The sequence below is a fragment of the Aedes aegypti genome, chromosome 1 (genome assembly GCF_002204515.2).
Source record: "Aedes aegypti strain LVP_AGWG chromosome 1, AaegL5.0 Primary Assembly, whole genome shotgun sequence".
In the NCBI taxonomy this organism is placed as follows: domain Eukaryota; kingdom Metazoa; phylum Arthropoda; class Insecta; order Diptera; family Culicidae; genus Aedes; species Aedes aegypti.
Genome location: NC_035107.1, coordinates 83,556,684 through 83,571,487, shown reverse-complemented (window position 1 = coordinate 83,571,487; position 14,804 = coordinate 83,556,684). Strand labels below are relative to the sequence as shown.

General features: G+C 38.2%; 1 protein-coding gene across 2 annotated transcripts in view; it reads left to right on the top strand.

The window, feature by feature from the left end:
• The window catches only part of LOC5568412, a 193,425-nt gene that overhangs the window by 12,760 nt on the left and 165,861 nt on the right, over nucleotides 1-14,804 (top strand). The window contains exon 1 of one of the 2 annotated variants that reach the window (XM_021841298.1): nucleotides 7,854-8,914. The exons of the other annotated variant lie outside the window; for it this stretch is intronic. The gene's annotated coding sequence lies outside the window, so the exon portion shown is untranslated. Of the gene's footprint in view, nucleotides 1-7,853; nucleotides 8,915-14,804 lie in introns of those variants that run through there. 2 annotated transcript variants of the gene reach the window in all.

Sequence of the window (14,804 nt, the reverse complement as noted above, 5' to 3'; positions counted from 1 at the left end):
CAACTGGGCAAAGCCTGCTTCTCAGATTAGTGTTCTTATGAGCACTTCCACAGTTATTAACTGAGAGCTTTCTATGCCGATTGACCATTTTTGCATGTGTATATCGTGTGGCAGGTACGAAAATACTTCTATTCCCTGGGAATCGAGAAAATTTCTTTTACGAAATGATCCTCGACCAGTGGGATTCGAACCCACGACCCTCAGCATGGTCATGCATTCACACAACACGCGTGACATTTATCATTCGTGGAAGGTAACGAGCCACGAAAGAAAAAAGACAGACACACACCACCCGCTGTTTAGCGCAGATGACTGCGATTTTAGATATGAAAAACATTATTTTATGATCTTTTTTAATTATGGAGGGATAAACAAACATGTTTTTTTATCAAACAGTAGAAACAGCTATCTATTTTAGTTTTTCTGGGGTTTATAAATAAATTAAAAAACAAATGCTTGCTTAACTGCATATGTATTGTTTTTCGGGGCAAAACGCCCCGCTTGAGTTAAAAAAAGCATTCTAATGCACATCGTTCGTCCACCAATGTTTCGTCCAGGGTTTACCAGGTTCTACGTTGTGTTATTTTGTGGTCCTGGAGGGGCAGACGAAATGACGAACAAACTGCTTCTACTTTTACTGATTTATTACCTCCACCGAAAGGCATTGCTTCTGCTCGGTGGGGAAATGATAGGGGGAGATCCCCCAGTACCGGACACTTAAGCCACTATATTCATAATTCCAAAAATATTGGTTTTATTTGCTCATGTTACCCATTTATGATAAGTATTATCATTTTTATAGTGTACAAAAGTAAATTTGAAAATATAAATATGAATTTTGACATTGCATTTTGATGATATATTTTGGTACCAAATTGATCGATCTTGAAAGGTGACACCCAATACCGGACACGATGTGGAAACGCCTCGAATTCTGTAAATTTGAACATAATTGAATGCTTTTACTTTATCAATAGTATATTAGTGCCAATTCAATGCATTTGCAACATTTACAAGAACAATTTGAGTTTTTATTCGTTTGCAAGATGTCCATCAAAAACCTCTTTCATATATGATGAAAAATAGCACATTTTACGATATTGTTCTGAATGCTTATTCTTCTTAATTTTAATGCATGTTTGATACCATGATCGAAGGAATTCATGAAAAATGAATGTATTTTGAGACACTGGTGCAATAATTACAAAGATATCATATAACAAATCAAGCTGTCCGAAACTGGGGGACAGGAGGTTCTTAGCCAAAATTGTAAGTTGTCCATATTTAGTTCAATTATGGTACAAAATACATTCATACCATCAAATTAGGATTAGGTTCGATCATGCTTGCGTGATCCAAAGTATTTTTTCCATGTTCAAAATAATTACTAAATAGGCTCAAAATTAAGGCGATACGTCAAATTTGTTAAGATTTTCAAACTTTTCTACTTTTTTAAAAAGGCATACATATTTCAAGGATGTGTTATTCTACGCAAACATTAGTCTCCATAATAGCTTTCTTTTCTTCTAATACACTATCTTGATTGGACCATGATTTCTCAATTTTTCAACTTTGTCCGGTATTGGGTGCTGTCCGGTACTGGGGGATCTCCCCCTACGTGATGATTACAACTAATCGAGGGTGACTCGTTTTGCCCCCAAATTACCCCCAGTTCCCCTACATCCGCTGACACACCCTCATTCTGATCAAAAAATACATGCGAATATTTTCCATTTTCTATACTATGTTTGCAGCCAAAGGGGTGTTCGATGATCAAATAGCTTATAATTGAGTTGTTTAAGGTTGCATTACTAGAAAATATGGAAGTCATTAAATTGACAATATGCAGAAAATGTGATCGATTGGTAACCACCAGCTAATGAGTGATAGTAGATGCTACACAAATTATATCACGCTCAATTTCATTTTTTTTTCAATTTTTTGTCCCAGTGAACAATAAAAAAAACGCATATTCGTACGTGAAAAATCAGAATTGCACAGTTTACACAAATTAAACGTACTGAATGTCAACACAACTTGTATATAATTCTTCACAACGGTTCATTAACGACAACCTGTGTTGACAACAAAACATGTCGCAAATAGTGCAACATAGAATCGCGTTCAAGTTTATAAACTGAGAGATCGTAGGGGAACTTACGTATTCTCGGCAGCTTAAGCCGATGCCGTGCTTCTTTTGTAATTTTCTCGGACATCAGCAGACAAATTCCGTGTTTGTCTATTTACATTTATGCGTTGCTCAATCCTCTATCGATTTACACCGACAGACTTGTCAAAATGCTTTTGGAAACGTTTTTAGAACGCTGCGAACAACCCATTGTCAGTGTGACTATTGTCGGCATCCTTAATCTCTTCGGCAACTTTCCCATAACAACTGCTGGTGAATCTCTTCGGCAGCTCCAAAACAGTCGCATTTTGTGGCGTGCTCACTTGAATTGATGACATCTCCGGCGATATCGTTTGTTTAGTCTCGGAAATCTCGCCAGCGGGAAGCGGGCAGAACAAAGAATCATCTGAATGTTTTCACTGATGTGTTTTGATAGAAAAATACTGTATATTTGGCGTTTGAGATTCGGTTGCCGATAATAGTCGAATGGTGCCGAAGCCGTAAGTCTCCCTATATCAATCCAGAACAGCATCAAATGAAATCGCAGTAACTTATCAAAAGTTGCCACCCAAGCATGCCATCTTCTGATGATGGGTTTCAAAGAATAACGAGACATTATTATTGTTATGTACAGAAAACATGCTTTAATATTGGCAAATAATCGCAATTCTACGATGTATCACTTGTTGGTGCAGTGGTAAGGTGTGCGGTTTAGGATCCTAAGATCCTGGGTTCGAGACTCCTTGAAACCTTTTTGTATTTTTATACATGTTTTGTGGCATCGTATTGCTGACCACAGAAATTCTGAAAAAGTCATGCACTTGGCGTAAATACTGTTCATGTTTGAAAAAAAAACGTCTGGAAATATTCCGGTCAAACAGTATTCTTAATTTTCATGCTAAGGACAATGTCTGGTCAAATTTTCACCTCATATGATAAGGATTCCACTATGCTTTAAGTTAAAAATGTGTTTTAGGCTTATTTTAAGGTTTTAAAAGTCATAACTCAATGCTCATAATTCAAAACTACTTACTATTACCACCTATTGAAAGCTAATTATATTCTGTTAAGGAGAATATAAAACGAAGCCAAACTTTGAAATTTCAAGAGCACAAGACTGGAGATTCTGACAACAGTTCGCGTTGAAAACCAATTAAATTGCTTGCTTGCTGGGTGTGACCAATGGGATAGATTTTCAACGCGGAGCGTTATCAAGTCTAGTGCTTGATCTTGAAAATTTGAGGTGTGGCTTCGTTCTATAATCATCTTAATATAATTATTCTTGGCTCACCCACAGCGTATTTATGAATGTGCTTCCTAATTACTTATTTTTTACAATTTATTTTTGTGAGATAAAAGATAGGGTAAATGATGGCTTCGCACCCTGAGGGTATTTTTGGCAGCACTAACTTATCGTCCTTGTTAAAATTTATCTACGGAACAAGAGTTACCTTCAATGTACTCAATATATTCCTTGAACTATAATCTTCCCTGTAAACCTCATCTTTCACAAAATATGATATAACATGGACTTTATCATTGAATGAAATAAATGCTTACGAAATTATCGTCATTCGTGAGCTGCCGAATAAAACAACACAAGAACAGCTTACGAAAAACTCATCACATTGAAAGGTCCAATTCTCCGCTCTAATACCAATTTGTCACAAAAGCTACGCACCGATCACTCATGCGCTATTAAACTTTTGATTTGTCTATAAAGCACTCGAAAATACTAAATTTTTATGCTTTAAATCACAAATTAAAATTAATGCACTTTGCTTTCCTCGGCAATCACTTTTTATTACGGCAATAGGTTGCCAAAAAACCATATTCAATCGCGGTGTATTTTTTATTCACAATTTAAACTCATTGAAAAAATCGAACACAACTAGGGTAGGTGTACCAGTTATGGACATAATGGTTCCCTATTTCACCATACGTGATTACTTGACTATCTTCACATTTTGAAAATTTGTGTGTGTTATAATAATAAGATTTAAGATCAATCTTGATGTTAAAACATTCAAAAAGATTTAAAATCTGGTTGTTATTAAAATTTCACATATGGCCAAATAGGGAACCACTATGGTCATAACTGGTACACTTTCCCTAATTAATGCATTGAAATTAGGCAACAAAGCATGCATTGGTAATAATTGAGCCTTTCAATACTTTCCTTATCTGAAGATTGTAGCGCATAAACATCAATATACTGAGAAATATATAAAACATACGTCTTTCAATAGGTAAACTATTTTGGCAACACTCCTGTTGTTCTACAGGCAATCAGAGGATGATGTTTTTGTGTCAAGTCATAAGTGCATTGCTTTGCAAAGGGCCTATTCTGATTTTCTCATACACTGAGAATAATATGAACGTAATAAAAATGTAAAAAAAGCCTGTAGAATTTTCAATTTCGCGTTACCTTTTAGCGATTTTTTGCGCATAGACACTAGGGTGCGGCTTTTTTCCAAAAGTTCTCAAAACCAAAAATTCGTGTGCGCTTATGAATTCAAATCATATTAGAAGAGAAACCGCAAAGTTTGAGCCATAAATATTAAGACTTATATATATATTTATTCACCGTCTTTGACTACAGGTCACACAGACTGAAATTTTAATATCATGTACTTTACTTAAATTCTTAGCATAAATTTATGTATATAACATAAGGTTTTGACGAGGGTTTGGGTATTGTTCCTTTTTCGGTCGGGTTGCTGGAGATTAAAATCATATTACACGTTGGATTGTATTAATGTTGAAAAACGTTCCTCGTACCACAAAAACAGTAGAATTATGTCATTCAAGGCATTTGCTATAAGTAACAGTAGTGTACAAATTGACAATATAAAAGTTTTGATAATTGAATTCAATACATGTTTGATACTAAATATTAGAAAATTTATACGAATCTCATTATTATTAGATTTAGTTTTATTTTTTTCATGAAAATAATGAATAATTTTGAAAATCTGTACAAAAATTAACTTGCAGATCTGCCATTGGGATCTTTCCGCATGAAATATATGTCAGAACACTAACAGAGACCATTTCAATACAAATCTTTTAATATGTGATACGTCGCGTTGATTTTAATTTGCATACAAGAATAAGTTATGTGATGTATAAACTAAAATACCATTGTATTTGTAGAAAAGTTGCATTAAAACGTTTTAATGGCTTTCCAATAATTGTCAATACTTCTGATATTTTAAATTTTCCTCGTCTGGACACCCTTTGCAATGCCAAAGAAGTTTTCAATCGAATTGGTTTATTACTAATAATTCAATCAATAATAATTAGTTTTCAGAGAGTAGAGTAGCCTGTTTTTGATTATTGTTCAGCTTGCACTGCAGAAAATTATTGAATGATCATAATAACACAATATAGGTTAAGTTTTGTTTTTAATAGTGTACTCCAGGTAGCACCGTGTGTTGCATGTTACCTCACATAAGGGGTAATATTAAAAATGCATATTTTTTGTCTCTCCTGATCCCAGAAAAACAAATACTTACTGATAAAATAATACAGCGTGGTATTCTTTACATGGCGATTAGGGTACCAGATGGTTTTTGTCTCATCCGAATCCTCAAATTTTTCATCCATATTGCTTTGAAGCTGAAAACTGTTGCAAGTTACCCCGTTTGACGGTACCGACTGAACGATTTGCTTGCTTTTCCCATAGTACAGTATGGTCCATAAAAAAATGCGAAAATTGTTTGAACGTCCACAAGCGTTATTTTCATTGTTTTTGAAAGTGAATGTAATTTCTAATTATTGTAGTATATTCTGACACAATTTCGCTATGTCATATTTTTCTTAATGTCCTAAATAATGGAATAAAGCAAATAAGTTCAAAGGTTTTGTCCGCCCAAAGCTAGAAACAGCGTCTGATTGTCGTATACTCTGGTGATAAACTTTCCACCTTCAAAAATTACACTTTATTGTTGAAAAATTTAGTTTGTTTGGCATCAGAGGATGGAGGATTTCTTGTAGAACTTGTTTTTCATAATCACAATAAAATATTTTGCCAGGGTCATACTTTTGAGGGCATTTGCGTCTTATAGGTTTGATATGCCTTAATTTTTTGTAAAGGTTGAATCTATATAAATAAAAATGGATTGGTGTTTGTATGTCACGAAATGGCTTGAGAACGGGCTAACGGATTTTGAAAATTCTTCCATAGTTATGTTCCTGAAGTGTTCCGACGTGTTTGTGTATATAAAAAGCAAAGGATATTTAACGGGAAAGTTGAAAAAAAACAGGAGTGAACGGAACTTCCATTTTGCACGGGGCTTTCTATCGCGTTTTTGAACAGCCTACTTGATGGCAAGACGAAGTTTGCCGGGACCACTAGTAACAAATAAATACGGAGGCCTATAACAAGTTTTTGAGGATGAAATTTGTTCCATCGGTAAGAGACAACTTATATCAATACTAGCTCATAGATTTTGAGCAAAACGGAGCCGCTTATCATACTTATTTGAAGGTTCAATCAAAGCTCTCCAAAATGAGCCGTTTTATCGAAAATATGTTCAAGTCTCCAATTGCCCAGGTATGAACCAATTCTATCATTTGGGCGTATGCTAGAGACAAGGCCTTTAGAGAATCCCACTCCATCGTTGATGTTTTAGAAGCTTTCATCACACAGATAATGAACTCGACGTCCGCATGATAAAACTTGAAGGTATGCTTCCAATTCCTCTCTGGTAAGGTGAAAGTAACAGATAAAAAACATATCCCAAGTGAAAAACTGAGTTTAAATAGATTAAGCAATACAAGTAATGAATAATATTTATGTTTCATTCACATTTTCTATGCAAAAACTACCATAAAACATGATAAGACCATTTTCGCATTTTTTACGGGCCATACTGTAATTCTCATACAAGGCTTGTACGTACAGTCTCAGTTTTCATCCAAATGAACTCAAATTTTGGGAAGACACTCAAAATTTGATTTGAGATCGAATGAACGGTGTGGAGCAAACACGATACCGTATTGATTCATTTTACGGACACTTTAGGCCTCAGTGAAGTACAACTCAACATAGAGCATACAACATAAATCATTCTGTATGATTCCTCAGCGTTATCGAGCGTCGGAAACCCTTAACTTTCGAATGATAGGTAAAGAATACGCTTCCGCAAGTTAAATAATTTTAAATAAATCAAAATGCGTGGCCTTTTCATGATTCTTATTCCGGACGCTTCCTCACCTTTGCCTCATATTCCGGAAACTTTGATTCGAATTCCGGACAGCTCATGGAAATCATTAATAGAAAAGACAAATTAGCAATAGAAATTGTCGAACCACTAAAAAGACGTCTAAGGCAGTCAGGCATTATAAATTTGCATACGTTTCTATGGAAAAAACTTATTAAAACGAGCCTCGGAAGTGAGAACTTTGGAACGGCAAAAATTGAAACATTTCGTGTGAAATGTTTCCCATACAAAGTGGAGTGTCCGGAATTTGCAGCTGTTCGTAATATGAATCAAAACGATATATCTTCCTTCAGTAACCCTTTCCCTCGGATCTAAGCACGCCACTTGTATCATCACCCAAACCTTGCGGCTTTTCCTACTGCTGACAACGCGTACGTTTACGAAGACTACGATGATGATGATTATGATGATGCTCGAAGCGCGCATTTTTCGGGAAAACATAGCTACATGGTGCTGTTGGGGTGCACCAGAGCAATCATTGCTATCAACCATTCAGTCTGCCAGTGGACGACTTCTCAGTTGCTTGCAAGTGTGATGACGACTCCGCAGCCTTACCTATAGAATACGACGGAACGCGCGCGCAGAGTATAAACATTGAGGAAGCTGCTATAGGAAAAGTACAATCGAAGTAGACCTGTGGTCCCGTCGTGCAGTTTAGTGTCTCGTCAGAGTGGTGGTGATTACATTATTTCACACAGTGTGACGACCGATGCATTTTCACAGCCTACTGTAAAGTGGTCGATTCCGTGGAAATAGAGGCAGGGAGCGATAGTGTGATAAATAGTGGCTCATTGTGATCTCGCGGTTTTGTTGGGCATTCTTATGTACTACTCGGTGGATATCTAAGGGATGAAATGGAGGAAAACGATTTCGCTGATATCATGGTCATCCACCGAAGACTACAGTTGGGTTCCAACTGGCATCGTGTCGGGTGGCAGTAGCACCTTACAAATTGGCATCCACCGTCGGATGCTGGAAAACTAGTCATCGCTAGCCAGGCTAGTGCGGGTGGGAAAAACACGATCGGATCGTTCGGTTTGTGTCTATTTTTATCTCGCGAAGGAAAAACAAGATCAGCGATCTGCCCTCGGGTCGGAGATTGAGAGAAAAGTGCACCTCGAGGAAGATCACGTTCTAATGCGTGCCACATCGTGGCACACTTTATGATCTGGCTACAAAGTGCGACTTTTGGCGGCGGTGTAAATTTCTTCCCGCAACTATTTCGGTAAACAATCGAGAGCTGTGCTCGGGAACGGATCCAATGTTTCTGGTGTAAAAAGAGGGGACGAATCCATTCAGAATTTGACTGGAAGTGAACCACGAAAGACGCAACCGTGAACGAAGACGAAAACGACGCACAACCTGTGGATCAAAGTGGAAAACGCGGAAACGTGAAAAAGATTGTATTTCTTCTGTTTTGTTCAAGTGCGTGCGTGTGTTTGTGAGTAGAAGACTAACTGGAAAAGGAAACACAAAGGACCAACAGGCAACATCGAGGGACCACCACCTACTACCATACCACCTTGCTAAGTGGATGAGAAGCGCAGTCAAAGGAAAAGTAAGACCCTTCTTTAGCCCAGCATTTATCCGTATGTCTTTTACCAAAGTGGAGCAACTTCAGACAAGAGCTGGGTGGGGTGTGGGAGGCGACTCGTAAGCCATTTTTCGTGGAAATCTGTTATTTTGCTTAACAAGGGGGTTAACGAGGTGGCCAGATGCGGGGGACAGAGAAATTATGAGCCGGGTTTTAATTGCTACCGCCGTCGTCGATGCGTTGTTGTTGTTTGGTTTGGCTTGCCTAGTCTAGCAAACCAAACCCCGTGTGTCGAAGGAAACTGTGAAGGAATGTTGAGCAGCTGTGAAATTTTGCCACTGTGATGATGGGGAAACGGAACAGATTTTCTCTGTCGGTTTTGGTGGTGAGTCAAGGTTGAGTCTTCGAAGGAAGTGTAGTTTTGGTTGGAGATTTTGAACAACGAAATGGAATGGTATTTAGTTGTGCACTTCTGAATTACTGGTGTACCTCAATTTAATATATATTTTTATTTCGAAATTGTTAATGAAACCGAATTAAGCATTGAGGACCGTACAATTGCTACTCCGTGATTGACAAGAACCATCAAAATTGTACAGGGAACCAACAGATGTAGCTTGGGAGTAGCATACCATTTTGTATATTTTCGAGAACTCTAAAATTAGTAATGCCAATAACGGTGCCTGCCACGTCCTTTCGGTCATCGGAGAAGGGAAGGAATGTTAGTATGACATCCATTGTTACTAAAGACCGAGAATACCTTTGCATCTTCATGGTTGCCACGGGAAGGAGTTTTGTGGGAGTGGGAGGGCTTCAAAACTACATGATCAGGATTCACCTTGGTAAGTGATGCGATTCATGTAACCTCTGTTTAAAAAGTTATCTATCAATACGAAGACATCTTAAACATCGAACTATTCAAAGGTTTGAATCTCGAAATTTTATAAAACACGAATAAGCGCTTATATACAGTGATGAACTATTCATAGTTTGTTCAACAAATTCATAAAAAATACATGTTATGATACAAATGTGTTATTACAAGCATGAAACAAGCTCACCATTTGATAATCCATCCTCCTGAACAGTTACAATCGCAGCATCAACACGTATAAGCAGGAATTATATTCCTAACTCTGATCGTGCGCGAATAGAGTGCTAACTGAAAAAAAAAACACTCCGAGCGCGCGAAAAATGAATCGGACAGCTTGGGTTTTCGCAAATCACTACTCAAGCGAACGAAGCAAAGAAAAAACATTCCGAGCACGCGAAAACCGAATCGGACTAAAAGTAGATGAAAAAAACGAATTTAGTACTATACCATTTAATTCCACTATATGTAGTATGTATCTTTTGACAAATACACGTATTTCGACCTCAACAGTATGGCCGTCTTCAGTGTCGTGTACTAGTCGAGTCTGAAAAATAAAAAAAATCACAGAACTGATTTTTTTTACATAAAAAAAATCAAAAATGTCAATTTTTTCTTGTTTTGAAGTCCTCGGGACCAAATGGGCTATTTCTGTTCTCATTTTTCTTGAAAGTTCAGAAATTTTTACGTTTAGTGTAAAATTTTCAGCGATGTTTGTTTTTCGTCATTTTTCATCAACACGCACTGTAGATCCCATAATCATAATCATAACCCCAAATCATAACTTTTAAACCGTTGGATCGATTTTCAATTATTTTAATGGAATGAAAGCTTAAGGTTTCAACTTTTCAGAAAAAAAATATAAAACTCCTAAAAAACTATTTTTAAACATTTATTAGTTTTTTGGAGTTTTTTTCGGTTCTGGGACTAAAGGGTGTCTTACTGTTCTCATTTGTTCTAGAAAGTTCAGAACATTTTACGTATACCCTCAAATTTTCAGCGATGTATGTTCTTTAGTTTTTGAGATATATTTTTTTAAATTTAAAAATCAGGTGTCCCACAATAATAGATTACAGTGATGACCCGATTTTGTCAGCCCCCGATTTTGTCTACCCCCGATTTTATCTACCCCCAATTTTAGCATCTTTTTTCCCGATTTTGTCAACCTAAAATTTATATTTATTTGAATTAGACTAAAAACGTCTATACTGGCAATGTTGAGTGCATAAAGTTAAATTTGACCTTGGCCACGTCTATACAATCATCTAAAGATCGAATTGTTGAAATTTGAAATTTTTAATAACTATCCAAGAAGCTTATCAATGGATGACGGTACATAGAAAATGGAAGTAAAAAAACAATGTTTATATAAACAAAATCATAAAACTAAGTCCATAAGACAAAATAAAACTTGAAACAAGTCGAAAAATTTTATCTCGATTTTAGCTCTTTCCCGATTTTGTCAACCCTGAATGCAGCATGGGGCTGACAAAATCGGGACATTACTGTATTTGAAATTCAAGTGAACTTTGATAATAACACAGCTAATACTGATTTGTTTTTATCAATCAACTGGAGTTTCAGGAAATTCATTTATAAATGGAAAATTTAATAAATGAAAATTTATTAAACACCGCTAGAGCATGTCCGAAAGAATTTGAAACTATTGAGAACCAGAGCTACAGGTCCAAAGACCTGATAAAGGTGGATGGTTGTGATGGCTATGACCGTGGTCATCATGTAAAGAACAAGCGGACAATGCTGTATCGTGTCAGCACCGAGGAGGCAGCCCCTCTAGCACGATGTAGGTAGCGCAACCATGGTTTGGTGGCCTATCGAAGACTCTTTACCAACCAAGAAAGGCAAAAAGGAAGCAAACGAATTGATTTTACGGCAACGAATAAAGGAAAACGATTGGAAAGTTGGATCTTGGAACGTGAGAATTTTGAATGAACCCGCGCGTGTTGGGCTCCTGACTCGTGAACTGCGGAGTGTCGGCGTGAATGTGGCAGCTATCCAGGAAATACGCTGGCCGAGAAACGGAGAACGCGAATTCCGAGAGGAGGCCCCATCGCCAACACTTCATTCAAGTACCACATCTACTACAGCGGTGGCGACAGAGCAGAACGTGGAGTTGGCTTCATAGTGATTGGGAAGCAGATGAAGCGAATTATTCGGTGGAAACTGGTAAGCGACCGAATCTGTGTGTTGAGAATGAAGGGCAAGTTATCCAAATACAGTCTGATCAGCATATATGCGCCAACGAACGATAAGCCCGATGACATGAAGGATGAGTTCTATGAGGGCCTGGATAAGGCCTACGGAGTGTGCCCAAAACAAGACGTCAAGATAGTCATCGGCGACGCAAATGCGCAGATCGGGAAAGAAGATTTCTTCCGACCCGTCATTGGAACGGAAAGCCTTCATTCCGTTACCAATGATAATGGCCTTTGGCAAGTAACCTTCGCTGCTGCTAGAGGGATGGCAATCAGCAGTACCTACTTCGCACGAAAGAATATCCGCAAACACACCTGGCGACACCCGAGTGGCGATGCCTGCTCCCAAATAGACCACGTGCTGGTTGATGGGCGACATTTTTCAGATGTCATGGATGTCAGGACCTTCCGAGGCCTAATATCGACTCGGATCATCATCTAGTTGTAGCTAAAATTCGAGCGCGGTTATCCTGCGTCACGAGTTCCGCAACAAACAGAACGCTGCGCTTCAATATACAACGCTTGTCGACTGATGGGATAGCTGCGCAGTATCGTCAGCAACTAGACGAGAAGTTGGGAAGAATAAACGTTGCTGGAGACGTCGACAGCCTGTGGGACCCTATCCAAGAAGCTGTGACACCAACGGCGCGGGAAGTGATCGGCATTGGTCAACGACGAAGACGAAACGACTGGTTCGATGAAAAGTGCCAGAGAGTGACAAACATGAAGAATGTCGCCAGAAGCCAGAAGAATGTGGCCAGTACCCGACAGAACAGAGAGCGGTACAGGGCAGCGAGAGCCGACGAAAAGCGAATCCACCGCAGAAAGAAAAGGCAGCACGAAGAAAGTGTGGTAGCTGACGCTCAAGAAAGCATGCACCGGAAAGATATGCGAAGATTCTATGCAACGGCCAATGGTGCGCGGCACAATACCGTACCAGTGCCCGCCATGTGCAATGATCGAGAAGGAAATTTGCTGACCGATAAAACGGCGGTGGCTGCCAGGTGGAAGGAGCACTTTCAGCAATTGTTGAACGGTGAGAATGGAAATGTAGCGAGGAACAGGATGGACATAGATGACGACGATCAAGCTGTGGACCCACCGACCATATGAGAGGTTAAAAAGGCTATCAGCGAGCTGAAGAACTGTTAGGCTGCTGGGAAGGACGAGATCCCGGTCAAGCGAGCAGCTTTACCAGTCGATCCACCCAGTACTTCTGAAGGTATAGGAGGACGAAGAATTGCCCACCGGCTGGTTGGATGGCCTCATCCGCCCTATCTACAAGAAAGGGCACAGACTTGAGTGTGCCAATTACAGAGGAATTACCCTGCTGAATTCGGCGTACAAAATTCTGTCGCGCATCCTGTTTATCAGACTACGTCCGCTCGAGGAGTCCTTCGTCGGCGAATATCAAGCTGGTTTTCGTGAGGGCCGTTCGACAACGGACCAGATGTTTAGCTTGCAAATGATCCTAGACAAATTCCGGGAGTATAACTTGCAGACTCACCATCTGTTTATTGATTTCAAGGCAGCGTACGACTCAGTGAAAATAAATGAACTTTGACAGTTAATGTCTGAATATGGTTTTCCGGCGAAACTAATTAGGCTGATACGTGCTACGCTGGATGGTTCGAAATCAAGTGTTCGGATCGCAGATAAGGTGTCAACCTCGTTCGTGACGTTAGACCAGTGATTCCCAAAGTGGGTGAATTCGCCCCCCTGGGGGCGATTTTCAGGTCCAGGGGGGCGAAAATTTGTAAAATGGAATTTGGGGGGCGAAAAAACTAGAAAGGTGGCGAAAGTGTGAGAAACTGAGAGTAACGATACTTAACAGAGAAGAAGACACCCAAGTCAATAGAAGATTATACTCTAATAATGTAAAGAATAATTGATTACACATTTAACTTTTTCCCTCTATATATTTGTTTGTACCTCTTTTCATGCTCAATTTATAATCACGATAAACAAAACTTCGACAAACATTGTCAAAAACAAAATAGGTTTGATGAGAATTTGGTTTTCAGTGTTTGAATTTCACTTTGAATTATGAATTGGCAACTGTTATGTTCCCAAAAAAACGTATTCAGATTTTCGTTATCCATTTGTAATTACAGATAATAATTAAACTCTTTTTGAAGTGATTATTAGAAACTTTTTAAAAATGGCTCGAAAATGTAAAATAAATAATTTGATGTTTTATTTGTAAAAGAACTTCAGATTTGGACAGCTTATTTTACGATATTTGATATCCGAGTCTACATAGGCAAAGATTTTTATACAACTTGTTTTGATATTTTGTTACGATCATTTTATTTATTCATTACTTAAAATACATACTATTTTAAGAAATTGTTTCAGAAAATTTGACCAGAAAAAATGAAGTGTCAACATTAAAGCCATTAATTACCAAAGACGTGAGTCATGTAACTAAAAATAGATTTGATGAAATATCGGATTGAAACCTCGAAAGCTTGCAGTGAGAAAGGTACAAACAACTTTCAGGATTTTCCAATGTTTTTTCGAAGTTTGGCAAAGTCGATATTTTTTATCTCGATATTAAGTTGAAGAACCATAGTTAAAGTTGGTTCTCATAGCTAACTCGAGGGTCTCTTGGTTCGCAATTACAATGATAAGTCGTTACATCCCTAACTCGATGTACCCTCCAATAACAAAATATGGAGAGTTCACTGTAAAACATCAACTTTCAACTAACCAAATTAACTATTTCAAAACCATATCAGAGGGCGAAGTACATGGCTGCAGGTAGAAATAGAGTCAGGCATGGTGGTGTAGGTGCTGAGGTAGTGTTTGATGGGGATGTGTTTGA